The 16821-nt window shown below is 49.0% G+C and overlaps 1 protein-coding gene across 4 annotated transcripts in view; it reads left to right on the top strand.

Annotated features, from left to right (window-relative positions):
* Positions 1-16821, top strand: part of NRG2 (neuregulin 2) — a 159444-nt gene that overhangs the window by 66523 nt on the left and 76100 nt on the right. The gene's annotated exons all lie outside the window — the stretch shown is intronic.

The following is a 16821-nucleotide window of genomic DNA, read 5'->3' on the forward strand; positions in this document are numbered from 1 at the left end:
CTGAGGAACGGGTGGATGTGTGGCACAGGGAGGGGTAATGATGGATCAGGGGATGCACAGGTCGGAGTGGTGGCAGGTAAGCAGTACCTCCTACAGACCTCTCTAGGCTGGGCATGGGTCTGGCACAAAATTATCACTCCTTGATCCACTCAGATAAGCAGCTGAGGTGTCAGAGTGCCCCTCACACAGGCTCTGCCTCTGCTCCCACTCCTCCAGCTCCAGACTGACCCTGCGAGCCGGCAAAGGGCCGAGGTGGAGAGGCTTCATGCTATCACTCAAATATAAACATTCCTAAAAGCAACTTTCCCATTTCATTGTGGGAGGCTATAACCTGCTGGAGCCTTCAGCTCTTTAGCAGAGTTGCCTCTAGAGAAAAAGAGATCATAGGAATTCATGGAATTTTGCACAAAATTTCCTGGCCTTTTCTGGCCAGACCTAGTTGAAAGGCTTAGGGTGGAGGTGTGAGTGGAGGACGCCCTGTTCATTGAATTTGTGTGGAAATTCCTGGTTTTTGCAGGGACAGTAGGAGGAAATGGAAATAAAGAGGAAGTTTTGAAGGAAAGGGCTGATGTATTTAGCTGGGATGAAAAGCATCCAGGAGGATTTCTGAGGTGCTGAGGGCTGGGGGCTCAGCAAGGAGTTGAATTCTGCTTTTATGTTGTCAGGGCTGGCTCATGGGCCTGGACAAGGTAACTTGAATGGAGCTGTCCTGGAGTGGTGAGTGAGTTTGTGCCAGTTCACAGCAGGGCTGCTCTGAGCAGCCTGCAAGGCTCAGTTTGCAAGACTGAAAGGGCAAATCTGTGATTTATTTAAAGGCCATTGGCTGAGTCTGGTCACACACAAGCCCTTGGTGTTGCCACTTCCAAAGCAAGGATGGAGCCTGTGTCCAAGCTCAGCATGGACTGTCTGTCACGGCTGTGGTGGGCCAGGAGCACCCGTGGCCATGAGGAGTGACCGACCTGCCTGCTGTGGGAGGGCACCCAGACACCAAAGGACACGTGTGAGGCACCCAGAGACACCCCACAGCACCCCACAGAGACCCCCCATAGCGCCCACCTTCTCCAGCAGTGGAGCCTGGTCTAGCCCTGCTTCACACCCACACGGAGCAGCTGCAAAAAGGGGTGGGAATTATCTAAGCTGGCAGCGACTCCACTGTCATTGGTGTCCAAGAGATGGGCTTGCTGAATGTGTCAGCAGTCTGTTGAGGACACCTTCAGGAGGTGCTTCCCTTTCTTCCTGCCTGCTTTCTGAATTAAATTCAGCTGGACTTCAATAAGATTTAATAATACATGCTCACCCTTGTGAGCAAAAGCATGTATGCTTATAAGGTATAACTGCTATGTGATAAGTCCTGTCAGGATGAGGATTTGATTCCTTAAGGATGAAAAGGAAAAGAAAATGCAATGTGAAATATCCCACCTGGGCTGGCTGTGTCAGTCTTTATCAATCACCCACAACACCAGTCCAATTTTGGAGCTGCATTTGCATGTTCAGGGGGGGTAAAGGCTGGATTTAGGAACACGCAGATGGGAACCTGAAAATGGCTAAATGCCATTTGTGCAACAGAGGGACATCAGGTGATGCTCAAATGGAGCTTAGTTGTCCTTATTGAACAGATAAATAGCTGTACTTTCTTTTCCTTCATGACAACAAAAGATGAGGCAGCAAGGGGTGCAAAAAGAAGGATGGTATATTTTTAGCTTAAAATCACCTTTCCCAGCCTGTCAATGCCAGTAGACAAACCTACAGCACAGCTTTTGTTGAGCTGGTGGTCCAGTAAGTACCAGAATCTTATCTGCTGGCATGAGATGCCTGTTGTGAGAAGATAATGCTCATAGTCTGATCCTTACCCTGGTCCTGGAGGATCAATCTGAGCAGCAATGGCAGGAGGACTGTGCTGCTTTTCAGTGATTTTGCCTCAGAAAACCTGTTGCGGGATTCTGGGTGTCTCCAGCTCAAGCAGGGTCAGCAGCCTCAGCGTTGCTGCTTTCACAACGCCGTAGCCTTTTTACCAAGCCTGCTGTGTTCTGTAGGAACAGGGTCACGGGGAAGTGGTGTCCAGCAGATTTCACTGACAGGCCAAAGGGATGCTGACAGGTACAGTCCTACTGTGCCTTCTTTTATTCTGCCTCTGCTGAAATCATGTGCAAATATTTCTGGCTGCCACCAATTTTGGGTGGACTCCACCGTTAGGCAGCAGCCGACAGTTCCAGGACGGTCCGTGTACCGTGACACAGAGGTTCCCCAGAAGCTGATGGCCACCTCCTGGTGATGCCAGTGAGGGCAGAGTTAAGCCAACACTGAAAGCTTTTGAGAACGCCACGGTTTAAACTGGGTCATTGTGCTCCCAAGATTGCTGCCGTAAATACAGCCACAGCCGTGTGTGGAGCGTGCGCGCCTGACTTTGCTCCTGAAATTTGGAGGCTGGAGGAGCTGGGACGGGCTTTCCGTCTGGGTTTCAGCTCATATCGAGGCACAGGGATGGCTCTGAGCCTTTTTTATTAATCTCCGTCAGGCCGGGAGGTGTTGTATTAATTTTTTTCCAGATGCAAACCTCGCTGCTTTTCCCTGGAGAGCACAACTGCTGCTCCGAGTGGGAGCAGTGCCTTATATCCTCCCACAAGAGAAGCCAGAGTGCAGTGCAGCCTCTCTCTAAGCCACGGACTCCGTTCTCCACCGAACCCATCTGGGATTTTTGTTGGAAGAACTAACTTTACAGCCTCTGACTGCAGTGGATACTATGTGGGGGAAGAGGTAGGGAGGTTCTCTTCCACCTCATCTCCGTTCTGATCTCTGGGGGGATTATTATGGAGCCCAACTTGTTGGGTTTGCATATAGGCAAATGCTAACAAGGGTAAGGACGCTCCGCCTGGTGAACTCTCCCTGCTGCTCAATATGCTGGATTTCGTGCAGGAATTAGCTGTGCTAAAGGTATGGCTCAGTCTCTTCTATAATTGCATACCTCCTCTTTTTTTTTTTTTTTTTTTTTTTGGGCTTAAAGCTGTACAGGAATTGCAAAGACTAAAAAACCCGCATGGTGATAGTGGTTTAGGTTATGACTCTCCACGAGACTGTTTAAAGCAATAACCATTAAAAGCTGTTTTAGAATGAAATATTAAGTGACTTGTGAGAGCACAGCCATTAAAATACACGCTGACCACCAGATGAGGCGCCTGGGATGCCAAACTGGAATACCCTTGGCATTGGCAGGTTTTCCTGTGTCAGTGTAGCCACATGAAGACTGGAGTGGTGTGCTGAATTTAGCTCCTGTGTGTGCCTGTCGGGATTGTTCAGGACAGAGTATATTCCATATGTCTGTGGTGGCAAAGCTGGATGCAGAGGGGTGGATCCCTACCCTGGGACAGGGGCCAGCCTGTTGGATAAGGTGTCAAGAGGTACCAGACATACACCTGCCAAGGCAAAATTAATCTGCATGTAATATTCTCACCTGTCGCAGGTGAGGCTGTGACTGTGCCAAGGTACAAAAATAGCTGTATTGGGTGTTGCTGGTGCTGTTTCTTCCCATCACGTTTCCCAGGCTGTTCAGGACAGTGGGGCCAAGCCCCTCATTGCCTCTTCTGCCTCTTAGACTTTGCAATTTTCATTTTCTGATGCTGAAGCTGAGCTCTGTACGGCTTCTTCCTTTGAGCACTATCCAGCAGTAGGGAACCTTTGATTATTCATTAATTTGGAAAAAGGGGGGGGGAGAAAGGTAAGTTATCATCTTAGCTGAATTTGTTACCTTTAACAAATGGTGTTTGTTAACCTCTGCTAAACACAAGCACTTTTGAAAGATAATGCCAAGAACACACAGACATTGTGTCTTTAACAAGAACTGATTTGCTGAAGTGGAGGAAGAATTATAGTTTATCTTCAGAAATGACGGGGAGGAGCTTAAAAACACAGTCTTCATGTGAAGGAACTTGTGGGAAAAGATGTTTAAAGATGAAAATAAAATTGCAAAAAAAAAAAAAGAAAGGAGGGAGGGAAATGTGTTTTTTATGAGACGCCTCCATTCAGGAGACACGTGCTGGCAAGGCATCTATGCCTAGGAATAAAACATCAAAGTCTCTCCAAACTCGGTAGGTCTAACACCAAGTTAACCCACTGAAGCAAGAGAAGGGGATTAGGGCCTCATTGTGCCTGGGAAGTGCTGGTTTATTGATTTGATGGTTGTGTCAGTCCCTGGTGATTGGCACGGGGACAGTGCCCGTGAAGGGTTTCCATTCTTACAAGCTGGCACATGAGAGCACTGATCACACAGGTGTAAGATGCTCCTGAGGGTTCAAAGGAACTGATTTCCCAAGGCTGAGGAAAACTGAGTGGGGCTGACTGGCTGTTAAAACGTGAACAGAAAAATGAGTGAGAACTGGGAGCTCTTTGAGCAGAGGCCAAGAAGGTTGAGATTTCAGAGTCAAGAAAGCAGACAAGGTTTAGCCCGTAGACATTCTGGCTTGGTAGCACTGAAAGCAGCAACTGGAAGAAATAAGAAGATCAATGAATTTAGAAAAGAGAAACAGAGGTAGCAATCCATGAGCATCTGGAGTTATGGTGTGTAGGCACCAGCTAAAGACATCTGGAGGGAAATTGCCTATTAGGTAGGGTTCAAGTACAGAATTAAGGGACTTTACAAACATATTATCTCAGAGGAATACGGTGATGAGCCAAACAGTGAAATAGCCACATGGGAATCATCCTTCATAATGACCTAAAAGACACTACTGGTCAGTAACCATTATTACCTTACTTTTGGAAAAGAAATAGTGTGAGGGACTACTACTGTTCTGTGACCAAGAAACCTTGAAGAGTCTCGAGAAGTCTTTGGGGGAGACTTTATAGCAGCCTTCCAATATCTAAGGGGGCTTGCAAGAGAGCTTTCACAGGGGCTAATAGTGAGGGGACAAGGGAGAGTGACCTTGAGCTGAAGGAGGGTAGGTTTAGATTAGATGTTAGGAAGAAATTCTTCCCTGTGAGGGTGGGGAGGCCCTGGCACAGGTTGCCCAGAGAAGCTGTGGCTGCCCCATCCCTGCAAGTGTCCAAGGCCAGGTTGGACGGGGCTTGAATCAAACAGGTCTAGTGGAAGGTGTCCCTGCCCATGGCAAGGGGTTGGAATGAAATGAGCTTTAAGGTTTGTTCCAACCCAAATCATTCTATGATTCCATGTTAAAACAATGTATATTAGGTTCAAGCTCCATCAGCAAACTTGGGAGCTTTTATCTGGTAGTTCAAAGCAAATTTGCTCAGGTGCTGTCTGGTGTACACCTCCCAGCTTCTCATCAGGCTGTACCCAATTTTTCAGTGTGGTGATGTCCTCTGCTCTAACTGGAAGTGTTGTTTAAGGTCCCTTATGTACCTCACACAGAGGTGAAGAATTCATCAACTAACACGTATCAAAAAGCCATTGCTGGCAGGAAGTCACTGCTCCTTGAGGTGTTTCTGGTGAGATCATCGTCACCAGCAACCTGGAGGTGAATATACTCATAAAATCAGCAAGATGACACAGACACTGATGTGGTTTCAAGCATCAGTGGGAAGAAAGAAGCCAGAGAGGGTAATGAATGTGTTTTGGCACACTGGCTTCTTGGAAACAAAATGAGGCTTCACCACAGAGAGTGGGGCTGTGAAGGAGCAAGAAATTCCTCCTGGTGACTTTGTCTGGCAGAGCAGGGACTCGGTAGGACCCGCAATAGAAGCACAATGGGACAGATTTTCCTTGTGAAGTCCAGAGCCTGAATGTGGCACTTGGGGGTTAAAAGGCTGGGAATGGGTGGCAGTAGGGATTTTGCCTCTGTAGTTGCCTCTGTCCACAAGAGACAATGGAATAGCGCCTGGTTTTTGTGTTCTTAGCTTAAGTAGGATATTGCAAAATGGGATAGCCACAGATATGATCCCTGAGCTGGAGAAAATGTCATACAGCAAGCAATGGAAAAAAAGCTTGATCTGTTTAGCTTATCAAAAAAAAGAAGATTGAGGGATAACTTGATTACAGAGTGTAAGTACTTCCATGGGAGAAAATACCAGTTGCTGAAGGGCTTTTTAATCTAGAGGAGAAAACAAGAGTAAGAAACAATGGCTGGACAGTGAAGCCAGATATTTCACTTCAGAGCAGGCAGACATTGTTAACAATGAGGGTGATTAACCACTGGGAGAGGATCCCAAGGGGGCTGATACCTCGTTCCTCTCTTGATGTCCGCACACCAGGCGGGAGCGTGTCTCTGGAGGACACACTTTGCTTACGGACGTGGAACTGGATTTGATTCATGGATAACTGGATCGAATGTGCTGCCCAGTGCCCTATGGCTTATGGCCCCTTTGGGCCTTTGAAGCCCTTGGCTGCATCTGGGAATAATTTAACAGCACTCTGGGGCTTTCCAGCTGGGGATCCTGATGGACTTTTGAGGCGATGTCAGCATGGGCTGCCCTACAGAAGGGGACTGGGCTGAGCCACTCATCACACGCTGGACCTGTGGAAAGGGCCTGGTTAACCCCCAGGCAGATGAGATGTGGGCTTAACCAACCACCTAGAGCTCCTAGAGATGGAGGACAGAGACGAGAAGCACAGGTAAGGGCTCTCCAGCTATTCCTAGCTTTTGGAAAGACCTCCTGGGACAGCAAAGAGCTGGGTGTAAGGCAGGTGAAGTCACTGATTTGTGGTGGGAACAACAATACAAAGAGGAAGGCCAACTTAACCCTTCTGTAGGGTCAAAGCAAAACTAGAATGGAAGGCAAACCTCTGTCCTTTTCTTTAGACGCCACTGCCTCTCACATATCCCCGTCTGAGCCTCAGCAGCTCCTCAAAACACTTATTTCTGTGATGCTCCTGAAGCTGTTCAGAACTTACTTTCAGCCAGAGACAGAATCCGCAAGTGGAAAATCACCTCTGGACTTCATGTGTCCAAGACACTCCTGAGTGAGCTACTCCTGTCCTGTAGCACTTCTCTCCTTACCCTCCCACCACAACCCAGGGCATCTCTTCAGCCAACTGGGAGCAGTGAGCAAACAGTTAAAGTTTTGCTTCTCCACCCAGTGGTGGGTGTTGTCTGTGTCAGAAACAATATAAGAACAGTCGGAAGTTGCAGCTGGCAAGTAACATTTGGAGTAGCAGTCGTGGGGCATATAGATCTGGTGTGGACTGTCTTTTCCTGAGACTGTAAACACTTGTGCAGAATGTCCGAGAACAAGAAAAAAGGGAAAGGAAAGAGCAAAAAGAACAAAGAAGGGAAAAAAGGGGAAAGAGAACCTGACCCAGGAAAAGGTACTTCCCATTTTTAACAAATTTTACTTGAAGGAAGAAGAGAGAAGTCAGCAGGAAAGTACTTGTGGGTTGCATGTGGGTCCAAATGCCAGGGACTGTTTGCCAGGCGAGTGTGCAAATCTCTGCATCTCATTCATATTTTGTGCTGGTATAGGTCTGCTTTTGTTATAGGTCTGCTTTCTTCTTCATCTTCTCTCTTTCTTTTCCCTTTTTTTTCTTTTTGTTTTTTTTTTATTTTTGTTTGTTTGTTTGTTTTTGTGGTTTTTTTTTTTGTTTAAATACCCAAAGCCCCAAGTATTCAGGGCAATAAACAGCAGTACTCGGCTCCTGTCATGGTGATGTGGGAATTGAAGGGGTTTGTGCTAAATCTCTGGGGGTTCTGATGTGTTGTGATTTGCTGTTTGGTTGGTTTGGTGCTTGCTTCATCCTGAGGTAAATATCAAAAGCCATTATTTTCGGGGATCGCAGGGACTGTTCCCTGAGACAGACCAACTCTCAGAGATCAGATTTAAGTAGTAGCCTCACTTTTCGAGGTAACTGCATTGACTTGTAGTGAAAGACACGTGGACTCTTTGCTGATATTCTCATTCCTGAAATCAGGCTGTTCTTTAGAGGGGATCTGACTGTTCCTTGCTGACTGAGCAAGGCAATATTGATGATATTGCCAGGATTAAATGTTTTAACTGATATAGTTTGATTCCTGAGTACATGGGTAGTGCAAGAACTGTCTTGGAAAGACAGAGAAGATTTGGTGGTAATGCAGCCCAGTGTAATTCCTTTCTCTCATGGTATCAGGGAGGGATTATCCCAGGCTGTGTCTTATCTGTGGTTTATCTGGAAATGCATTCAGAGAGAGCGGCCACTCTGTCAGACTGTGTGTTTTATCAGTGTTAAAAGAGGCCACAAGCTGGACCAGGTCCTGCTCTGAGTCTGTCAGCATAGCTCTTGCTGGATGCAGTTCTGCTCTTGGTGCTGCTGCCGTGACGCGAGTGACTGCTCTTGACCTGAACAGGTTTGTCTCGGCTTCCCCCCCTCCCGGCATCACTGGTGGCAGGATTTGCCCTTTCCTTTGTCATCCCTTTATTCTGAGCACGGGGACCACCACCCTGCCGTGCCCAGGCCAGGGGGTTCTCCACCAGCTCTGCCCCGAGCTGCCGGGGTGGCAGCGAGTGCTGATGCCATGGGCAGGCTGACCTCATGCGTGCTCTCCTGCTTGTGACATCAGAACAGAGCTGCTGCTGGGGGGTCTGGGAGGAGGCTTTTGGGATACCTTCAGGACTGGGAGCTTGAAACCACCAAGCAGAGGCAACAGCTGCTTGAAGATGACTGGCTCTGCCCAAGGGGCTCGGGAGGGTGCAGGGCTTGTGGGCTCTCTCAAGCCATCATCAGGGTCACCTTGACCCTGCCTCTGAAATGCACAGAGGGGACAGGGCAGCGCCTGCATCTTCTGTGCTGGGAATAGGATGGAGCGGTTGGTAGGACTGGGAGGCACAACAGGGATGTGGGGCAGGCTGGCACTGCTGAGGGAGCAGCCACCTGCCTTGAGAAAAGGACCAGGAGTGAGCTGAGGGGTCAGACCACACTCTGTTTTCTAGTGCCACATCAAAGCCCTGCAGTAGCTCACTGCCCTACAGGGAACATGGAAAGACCCTTTACTTGTAGTTACTCATGCTGACAACCTGGTCCTCGGCTGAGACACATTGTCAGGATGTTTTATCACATATAAATCCCGCAACTGGACACCTTGGCCAGAGCGCAAACCCCCTTTCTCTCTACTAATTGATCCAGAGCAGAACAGGGGATGCTTACATTGATCATTGGGGATGATTGCATTGATCAGCTGGTGGAGTCACCATCCCTGGAGGTGTTCAAGGAATGACTGGATGTGGCACTTAGTGCTGGTCTAGTTGACAAGGTGTTAATTGGTCAAAGGTTGGACTCGATGATCTTAGAGGTCTTTTTTGACCTAAGAGATTCTATGATTCCATCATCCTGTCTGTACCTCAGCCAAAGAAATGAAAGGTTCTGTGTTTGACTTGGACAGGATGAACACCATCCTTTTATTTTGTTCCCTGGTAACCAGATTTCTCAGATCCAGGTTGCTTGTTTGCCCTGTATTGCTGCTGATGTTGCCCACTGTTTGCTCTGTGGGTCCATTAAAGGAAGACACTTTGCCCCCCTGAATCAAATCCCACTTTGGATTGGGTTGGTTGGGCTTGGTGGAACCTATGAGCATGTTCTCCAGCCATGAGTCACCCTTGCCATGTGGTCTAAGAGGCACCACAGCAATGGTTCCCTAACAGAACCTTTGGAAGTGAGGAGTTCCTCCTCCAATCACTTCTGAACTGATGTCACAGTGCTGGTACACAGACCCTCACTCTGGGAAGTAGATTATCCTGTGGACTGTTTCTTCAGCTTGTGGCTGGACCTCAGACTGCCTCTCCAGCATACTCAGGCTGATGCAAAAACCCAGCCCTGGCACACATCAGGCAACTGGCAGGGCATTGCCTGGGGAGTTCGTGTTCTCTGTTTTCCCAGGCTGTGGAATTTCCGAGCAAACGGGGTGTGCTGACCTTTCTGAAACCAGGAGGCAGAAGAAGGACCTGCAAAAGTCTTGCTCAGGTTCTAGGGAGATCTGGACAGGAACACTTGCTTGATTCTCTGTGCAGGGGAGACTGAGGGAATGATAACAGTATGCAAAGTCTTCCTCCTTCATACTGTGTTCCTGAGCAGTCTCTGGCTGCTTGAGCGCCAAACTTTGATACCTGTGACAGTCTGACAGTCTTGATCTACCCTTGTGCTCATAGGTGTCTGCTTGGGAAATTACCCTCGGACATCTTTTTGGGGTGTGCTCTGTAGAGAGCTCCAGGACAGCTCTGGCACTGAAAAAGACTCGCTCTGACTTCCAGAGGTGATCTTCCAACCCTGCCAGCTGCCCTGGGGGTAAAGCCCTTCACTGCCAGTGAATCAGAGCAGCAGAAAAACCTCTGGAAGGAAGAGAGAGCTGAAACAGTAGTTTCAGGAAAGAGCATCCATGTGCCACAGGGTGTGCTAGATTTCCCCTGAGGTCTCTCAAACTCAGGGGAGGAGAGGATTCTTCTTCCAGTGCGGCTTTTAACACAATTGTTTTGGCTTCTGTGAACGTGTAAAAGAGGATTGCTGATCTCATGTGAAGTGCTAGCTTTGTTCTGAGGACAGGGGCTATCTTTACCCCGAACTCATGGTTTTATGCCTCTAGTGATGCAGCTGTCCTAAAGTGAGTGCCTTGGCTACAGCTCTAGCCAGTGGAAAAGCCTGGGAAGGCCTCCAGAGGGAGATGGTGTCCACCTATGAAGACGAACCATCAGGATCCCTCGTTTAGATGTTTATGACATGCACTGAAAAATAGGCAGCCCATGTCCCACCCAGCACACGTGGAGGGCACACCCTGCAGGGACTACGTGAGCTGCGGGATGTAGGAACAGACCCACAAATTAATGTAAAATGCTCCCACAATGCTGGCAAAGTTCAGGTCTGGGAGAGAACTTCCTCACAGCAGAAGTGGATGGCGTGGGGCAATCAAAGTCATGACATTGAGGCAAGACCAGGAGTGTAAGAGGAACTGCCCTGGCACATTTTGAAAGATTTGGGGTGGACTTTGGGGAAGTGGGACAAATGGACCAGAGGCAACCCCAAAGTTAAGAGCAGGGTTGAGCAGAGCTGTGGCAGGGGATTAGGAGGCCAGTGCACAGGTATCACTGCATGACAGGCAGAGGAGAGGCAAAAGGGTGGGAGGAAGCCTTCATAGCGGGGTAGGTGAGAAGCAAGTTAAAAAGGGTCTGTGTTTCATCTCCACTTCCATGAGGTTGCTTGGGTAGAAAAGACTAGAGAAATGTAAAGCATTTGGTTGGTTAAATTCTCCAGCAATTCCAGGCATTCTCTCTTATTTTTATTTGGCGTTGAGGAAAACATTGCGTGTGCTTAAGGTTTCTGTTGTTCGTGCTAACAAGCTGGCAGCACAGGGATTGTGCTTTCTCTTGGACTGCCCATGGCAATTGCTAATGCTGGAAAACTACTCAGAGAGCAGGTGAAGACTCTCTGCAGAGTATCTCATGTTTCAATAGGAACCGGCTTGACCTCAGTTCCCAAATGAGTCAGGACTTGGTAAAAGGTTGTGCAGAGGGGTATTGCAATTCAAGGAGGAAGGTGTTCCTGGGCGAGAGCCAGCGGTGGGATTGCAGCAAAAGCAGGGGCACATTGGCCAGGTCTACCAGCCTGGGATGCTTTAGAGTGCTGCCACATTCACATAGAGTTTGGAGAGGGACGTGGAAGTCCCCTGCAGATGCTGCAGGCTGTGTGGTGGAAGCTCATTCTGTTGGAGATACTCAACAGCAGTGCAACCAAAACAGCTCCTTCACTGCTGGCCAAGGCACCTCTGTGTGAGCTGTGTCCACGTTGCAGGATGAACATGATTTGTTCTTAGTCTTCTGCTCACAGGAAAGATTCCAGTTCTAAGGAACTCATAGCCAAAAGGTCTGTTTACAAGAAGGATAACCCACAGCGGATATCCTACAGTAGCACTTCTGTTTTCTATAAACACCCGGGCACACAAGGTACCAGATGTCAGCTGTGCTCCAGGATCTGTCCACATCCATGTTTTCACTAGACCATTTCCACTGGCTAAATCCATGGACTGGTGTTCCATGTGGCTCAGCACACGCATGTGGCCAGTTACCACGCACTGGAGAACGTGCAGGAACTTGCTCAGCTTTGGGAACAGGGGGGGTCTGACTCACAAGCTCCAGTGATTCATGCTGGGTTAAAGGAAGAGTTTGTATGTCCCAGCTGCTTTCTGGTCTTTCCCAGAGCTCTACTGAAGGAGGGATTGAACAGGGCATGCAGCTCTGTTCCTCCACTGCCCATGGCTCACAGTGTCAGTTGTTAATACAAAGAGGACAGTTATGGGACAGAGACCCAGAAGGGTTGAGGAGTATCCCATCTCTCCATTCAGGCAGACTACAGGGCTAGAAACGCCTGGCAGAGAGGCAGGATGGAGCAGAACTCTACATTAGTAAGTAATCCCACTGTGAATCGAAAAGCTGGTGAGTCAGCGCCCTGGGCATCCCGTTTTCAATCACTTTTTGGAGGTGAGTGTAAGTAACCTGGGAAAGGCAGTCCCTGGCAAGAGGAGGAACATCTGGAGAGGGGCTGAGCACAGCCTGGCTGCCGACCTTGGAGGTCACGCGCTCGGCTCATTCTCCTGCCTTGTTAATGTGATGGGCTCCAGCTGCAATGCAGCTAAAGGAAAGCTGTGCTGCCATGAGCAGCCTGGCTCTGTCATCCTTCCTCCTGCATCTGGCCTGCCAGCCTCCTGCCCTGAGTGCTGCCCTGATCCCCAGTCTTGGCTCAGTGCTGAGCTCTAATGCGACTGCAGCTGAAAACCGGCTGGAGAAGGCAGGATGAGACCAGGGCAGGGTGAATGTGTGGACCTACATCTCACTTCTTCTGAGGCAGAGAGAGGTGGGGAGAGTCTCCTGTTCCTCTGAGCCCTTCTCATTTTCCCTTGGCCTCCAATGAATGCTTTCAGGTGCATAAGAGGGGATGTTCAGCGTGAGGGTTGTATGATCCCACGCCTTTTCCAGTGCCTGGGAGCTCTGTTACTCCAGGGCCATGCTCTTGCAGTATGCAGTGAGTGGAGCTTTGGATAACACATGGCTCCTGCTGGAGTGTGCTTGTTTTCTTCTGGGAGAAAAGCTCCATGAAAACTCCAGTGTCTCTTGAGAAGAACTTGAAGAAATTAAGCTCAAGAGCAGCTGAAATGAAGCTCATGAGCAGGGCCCTAAATCCAGGCTGTTTCCTTTGCCTGAGAAGTCACAGGACTGCAAAGTCCCAGTAAAAGTTGGATGTCTGTGCTGGGGACAGTGTTCAGGGCAGAGGCCGTGAGGTAACCTGGAGTTTTCCTTTGGGAAAGGTGCATCTGTGTCACTGAGGATGAGGCTGGAGGCAGTGGAAAGCTGGGTGGGAGCCCTGCACCACTCCTGGTTCTCCCGGAGCTCCCTCAGTGCTGTGTCAGGCTCCTTGCCCTGGTTCCTGTCAGCTCGTGCTGTCCTGGGGGCTCGTCACGGCTGGTCACCCGCGGCTGATCCGGCGGCACCGCTGAGGTGCAGGGATGAGCTGGCAGAGGAGGTGCTTGGGGAGGGCGAAGGCCTCTCCAGCTGGGCTGGAGCTCGGACATGCATCACCTGCTGCACTGACCTCCTCTCTGGGGCAGGATAACAGAACTCACATGACTGGGTAATGGGACTCTGCCCAAGAGGGAAGCTCTCACTGGACCCACGAGGGGCTGGTTGGAGCAAAACTGTCAGTTCCCTCAACTTCCAGAGCAGGGTGAGATGTGCATGGCCTCCTGGTCGAGTCACAGTCCTGGCTCTGGTGCTGTGCCCCAGGCAGCAAACGATGTTTGAACCAACGTGACCTGGGGTGGTCTCCTCTCTGACAAGGGCAGCTCAGTGTTGTTGCATTTTTGTTTTAAATCGTAACAACAAATACAAGAGATAATGGTAAAATTTAAACATTTTAGGTAATTAATAACTCTGGTATTTAGGCTTGGCAGACTCAGTCATCAGTCCTTTTAAAGGATTTTAGTTCAGGCATGTCTGGAAGGCAAGAGCTCCTCAATATGAGGGAGAGGTGCTTTGCAGAGGAGATCAATAAGCCCCACGAGGCTGTCTCCATGCAGTAATGGTGTGATCAAACTTCTGAGGAGTCTGGTGGTCCTGGAACTCTTCTACAGCTTGTCTCATCCTTAAATTTTTGACTACACATGGAAGTCAAAGCCCAGTTTTCCTTGCTAAATTTTTATCTGTGGTGAGGGTAGGGAGGAAAAGGGAAACACATTTACTCTCCAAGTCTGACATTTGGGAGCTGGCAGCTCAGAAAGACAGCCACAAATGTGTGAGATGGACAGAAAAAGTATTCTTTAGGGAAGCAGTGAAACTTTATTTTACCTTAAAACTACACTAAAGTCAGGTGCTTTAGTGTTTTCTTTTGTTTTGTTTTTTTTTTTCCTAAAAAAAGAACACCCCAAAAATTTGAAACAGATTTCGTACATCATTGGCCAATGTTTGGAAGCCCTTCAGAGAAACTTCTTTTTGGTGTCAGAATTTGCACACTTGCTTAATTTGAGGGTAAAATCAGGTTGAAATCCATCAGCCAGGTTCTCAGCAGATGTTCCTCTGACCCATCTCCTCCGGCTTTGTTGGTGTGATATGTACCAGGTGAGCATCCAACCCTCTGGCTTTCAACAGCTTTTTGATTTGAAGGCTGGAACTTTATTTCACTCCAAAACTGTGTGTGTGTACATGTGTACATATGTTTGTGCTCACATGACTTTTTTTATTCCACTTTGAAGTCCGTGGCACTTCTCAAGAATTCCCTGGTCCCTGATGCGCTCCAGCCCTCTGGGGGTGTGGAGATGTAATTTTGGCTATAACACTACTCTGGCAGAGCTTTTTCTGACCCCAATGCTCCTTGTGTGGTTCTTGTACATCTCTTCCTTGAGTCAGACCATCGACAAAACTTCCATGCTCAGCGTATACATCTCGGGTGAAAGCAAACCAAAAGAGCTCTTTGTGTTCCAGCTGGTTCCCACCCTTCAGCTTGACCCAAGTATTCCCTGAGAGAACTCTCCTTGCTCTGGGGGCAAACTGGTCTCACTCCAGGAGTAGTGCAATCGTGGCTTTGTGGAGTCTACTCAGAGCACCTGGTGTTGGCCAAATTCATAATGTGAGAAGGCAGATCAAATGAGCTCAGGCCCCAGCAGGGAACTGGTTGTTGTTGCTCTTGGGAGACAACGGGCCAGGGAACTGAGGCAAAGGTGCTCCCCTGAACCTGTCCATGTGCCCCCTGCCTGCACTGCATGTGTGTTCAGGTGCCTGTCTCCTGTGCCCATTTCCAGCTCAGGTGAGTGGGGCAGGGCTGGCAGAGAGGAATGTGGAGTTTGGGCCAGGCAGAGGGAGGGAGGATCTTCCAGCTGCAAGCACAGTCCTTCTGCACACAAGGTAACCAGCTTCAGCTGTGCCCGTGCTAACTTGCTGCTCTCTGCAGGAGGGAAACCTCAGCTACACTACAAAGCAAAAAAAAACAACCCACCTGCCTGACTTCCATTGCAAAGCTTGGAAGCAAAAGGAATACCGGGGGGGGGAAAAGGCTTGGAGACATCCCAATGGCTACTGCTGTGGGTTAGTTGCTCACTTTTGGGTAGAGCTGGCAGTGCAAGGCAGGCTTTCCTCAGCCAGCAGGTTTGCAGAGCCAGCCTGTCCTGCTCCTGTGCCTGCTCTGTGATGCCATCACCGATGGACACGGCAGCACCAGCTCTGCCTCCCACCAGATCCCAGCGCTGGGCTCTGCCACGAGCAGAATGAGCTGCCGTGAATCTTGGTTACCTGAAAAGGACTGAGGTGTTAAAGTGGTTCAGATCCAGAAAGCCTTGCTAACGGGTCCCAGGTCCATGGTGGAGGTGCTGGAGCAGCGCAGGATGTCTTTCCAAGGCCAGGAGTCTCCCTGGTCGCTGCTGCCCAGGGTGCAGTTTGTTTCCCTTGCGGAGATCACACGTGTTTCATCTGCTCGTTCAGGCTTTTGCCTGAAGGGCAAGGACAAGGAATGCAATGAACCTCTCCTTGGCATGGAAGTGTATTTTGCTTCACGTTTGTCAATAAATGAGATTAGCTTTCTGTACTTGTGCTGAGAGGCTGCGTGAGAGGCACGTTTAATGAATTCTAAAATAAACTCTCTTGCTCGCTGTGGGGCAACAAACACAGCTAAAACTTGCATCTCAGAAGAGATCCTGACATTGCAGAGATGCCAGTTATATGATCAAGCAAAAGAGAGTCAGCCCAAACCAGAAATTACCCTGGATCTCACATGAAATAATGACTCAGTACCAAAAGTATTGTGTGTATGATAATGTCCATGCTGCTTCTCTACTTGGAAGAATATTTCCCACTCAGTCCTGGGTTACCTCTCCCAGTCCTTCCAGGATTGAGTAGTCTTTGTTCAGAATCTGAACCTTTTCCCCTAAAAAGATCATCTTAGGATGATGGAGGCAGCATGAATTGCCTATTTCTGGGTGTCCTTCCCACTGCCCACCCTGATGAGCCCTGGACATTTCCCTTCAATCCAGCAGGGCAAGTGAGACCATTTAGGAATAAGGAAACCTCTCTGCTGTCTGAACTGGATGCATCTGGATCAAGGGAGAGACCTGGTAAACTCCTGGGTATCAGAAGAAGAAATGTGAATGGATTTCAGGAGGGACATCTTGAATCATAGAATTTCAGGATGGTTTGGGTTGGAAGGGACAATAAAGCTCTTGTTCCATCCCCCTGCCATGGGCAAGGACACCTTCCACTAGCCCAGGTTGCTCCAAGCCCTGTCCAACCCGGCCTTGGACACTTCCAGGGATGGGGCAGCCACAGCTTCTCTGGGCAACCTGTGCCAGGGCCTCCCCACCCTCACAGGGAAGAATTTCTTCCCAATATTGACTCTAAACCCACTCTCTTTCAGTTTAAAGACATTTCCCCTTGTCCTAT

Source organism: Neopelma chrysocephalum, unplaced genomic scaffold (genome assembly GCF_003984885.1).
Source record: "Neopelma chrysocephalum unplaced genomic scaffold, ASM398488v2 Primary Assembly neopelma1_63, whole genome shotgun sequence".
NCBI classification, from domain to species: Eukaryota; Metazoa; Chordata; class Aves; order Passeriformes; family Pipridae; genus Neopelma; species Neopelma chrysocephalum.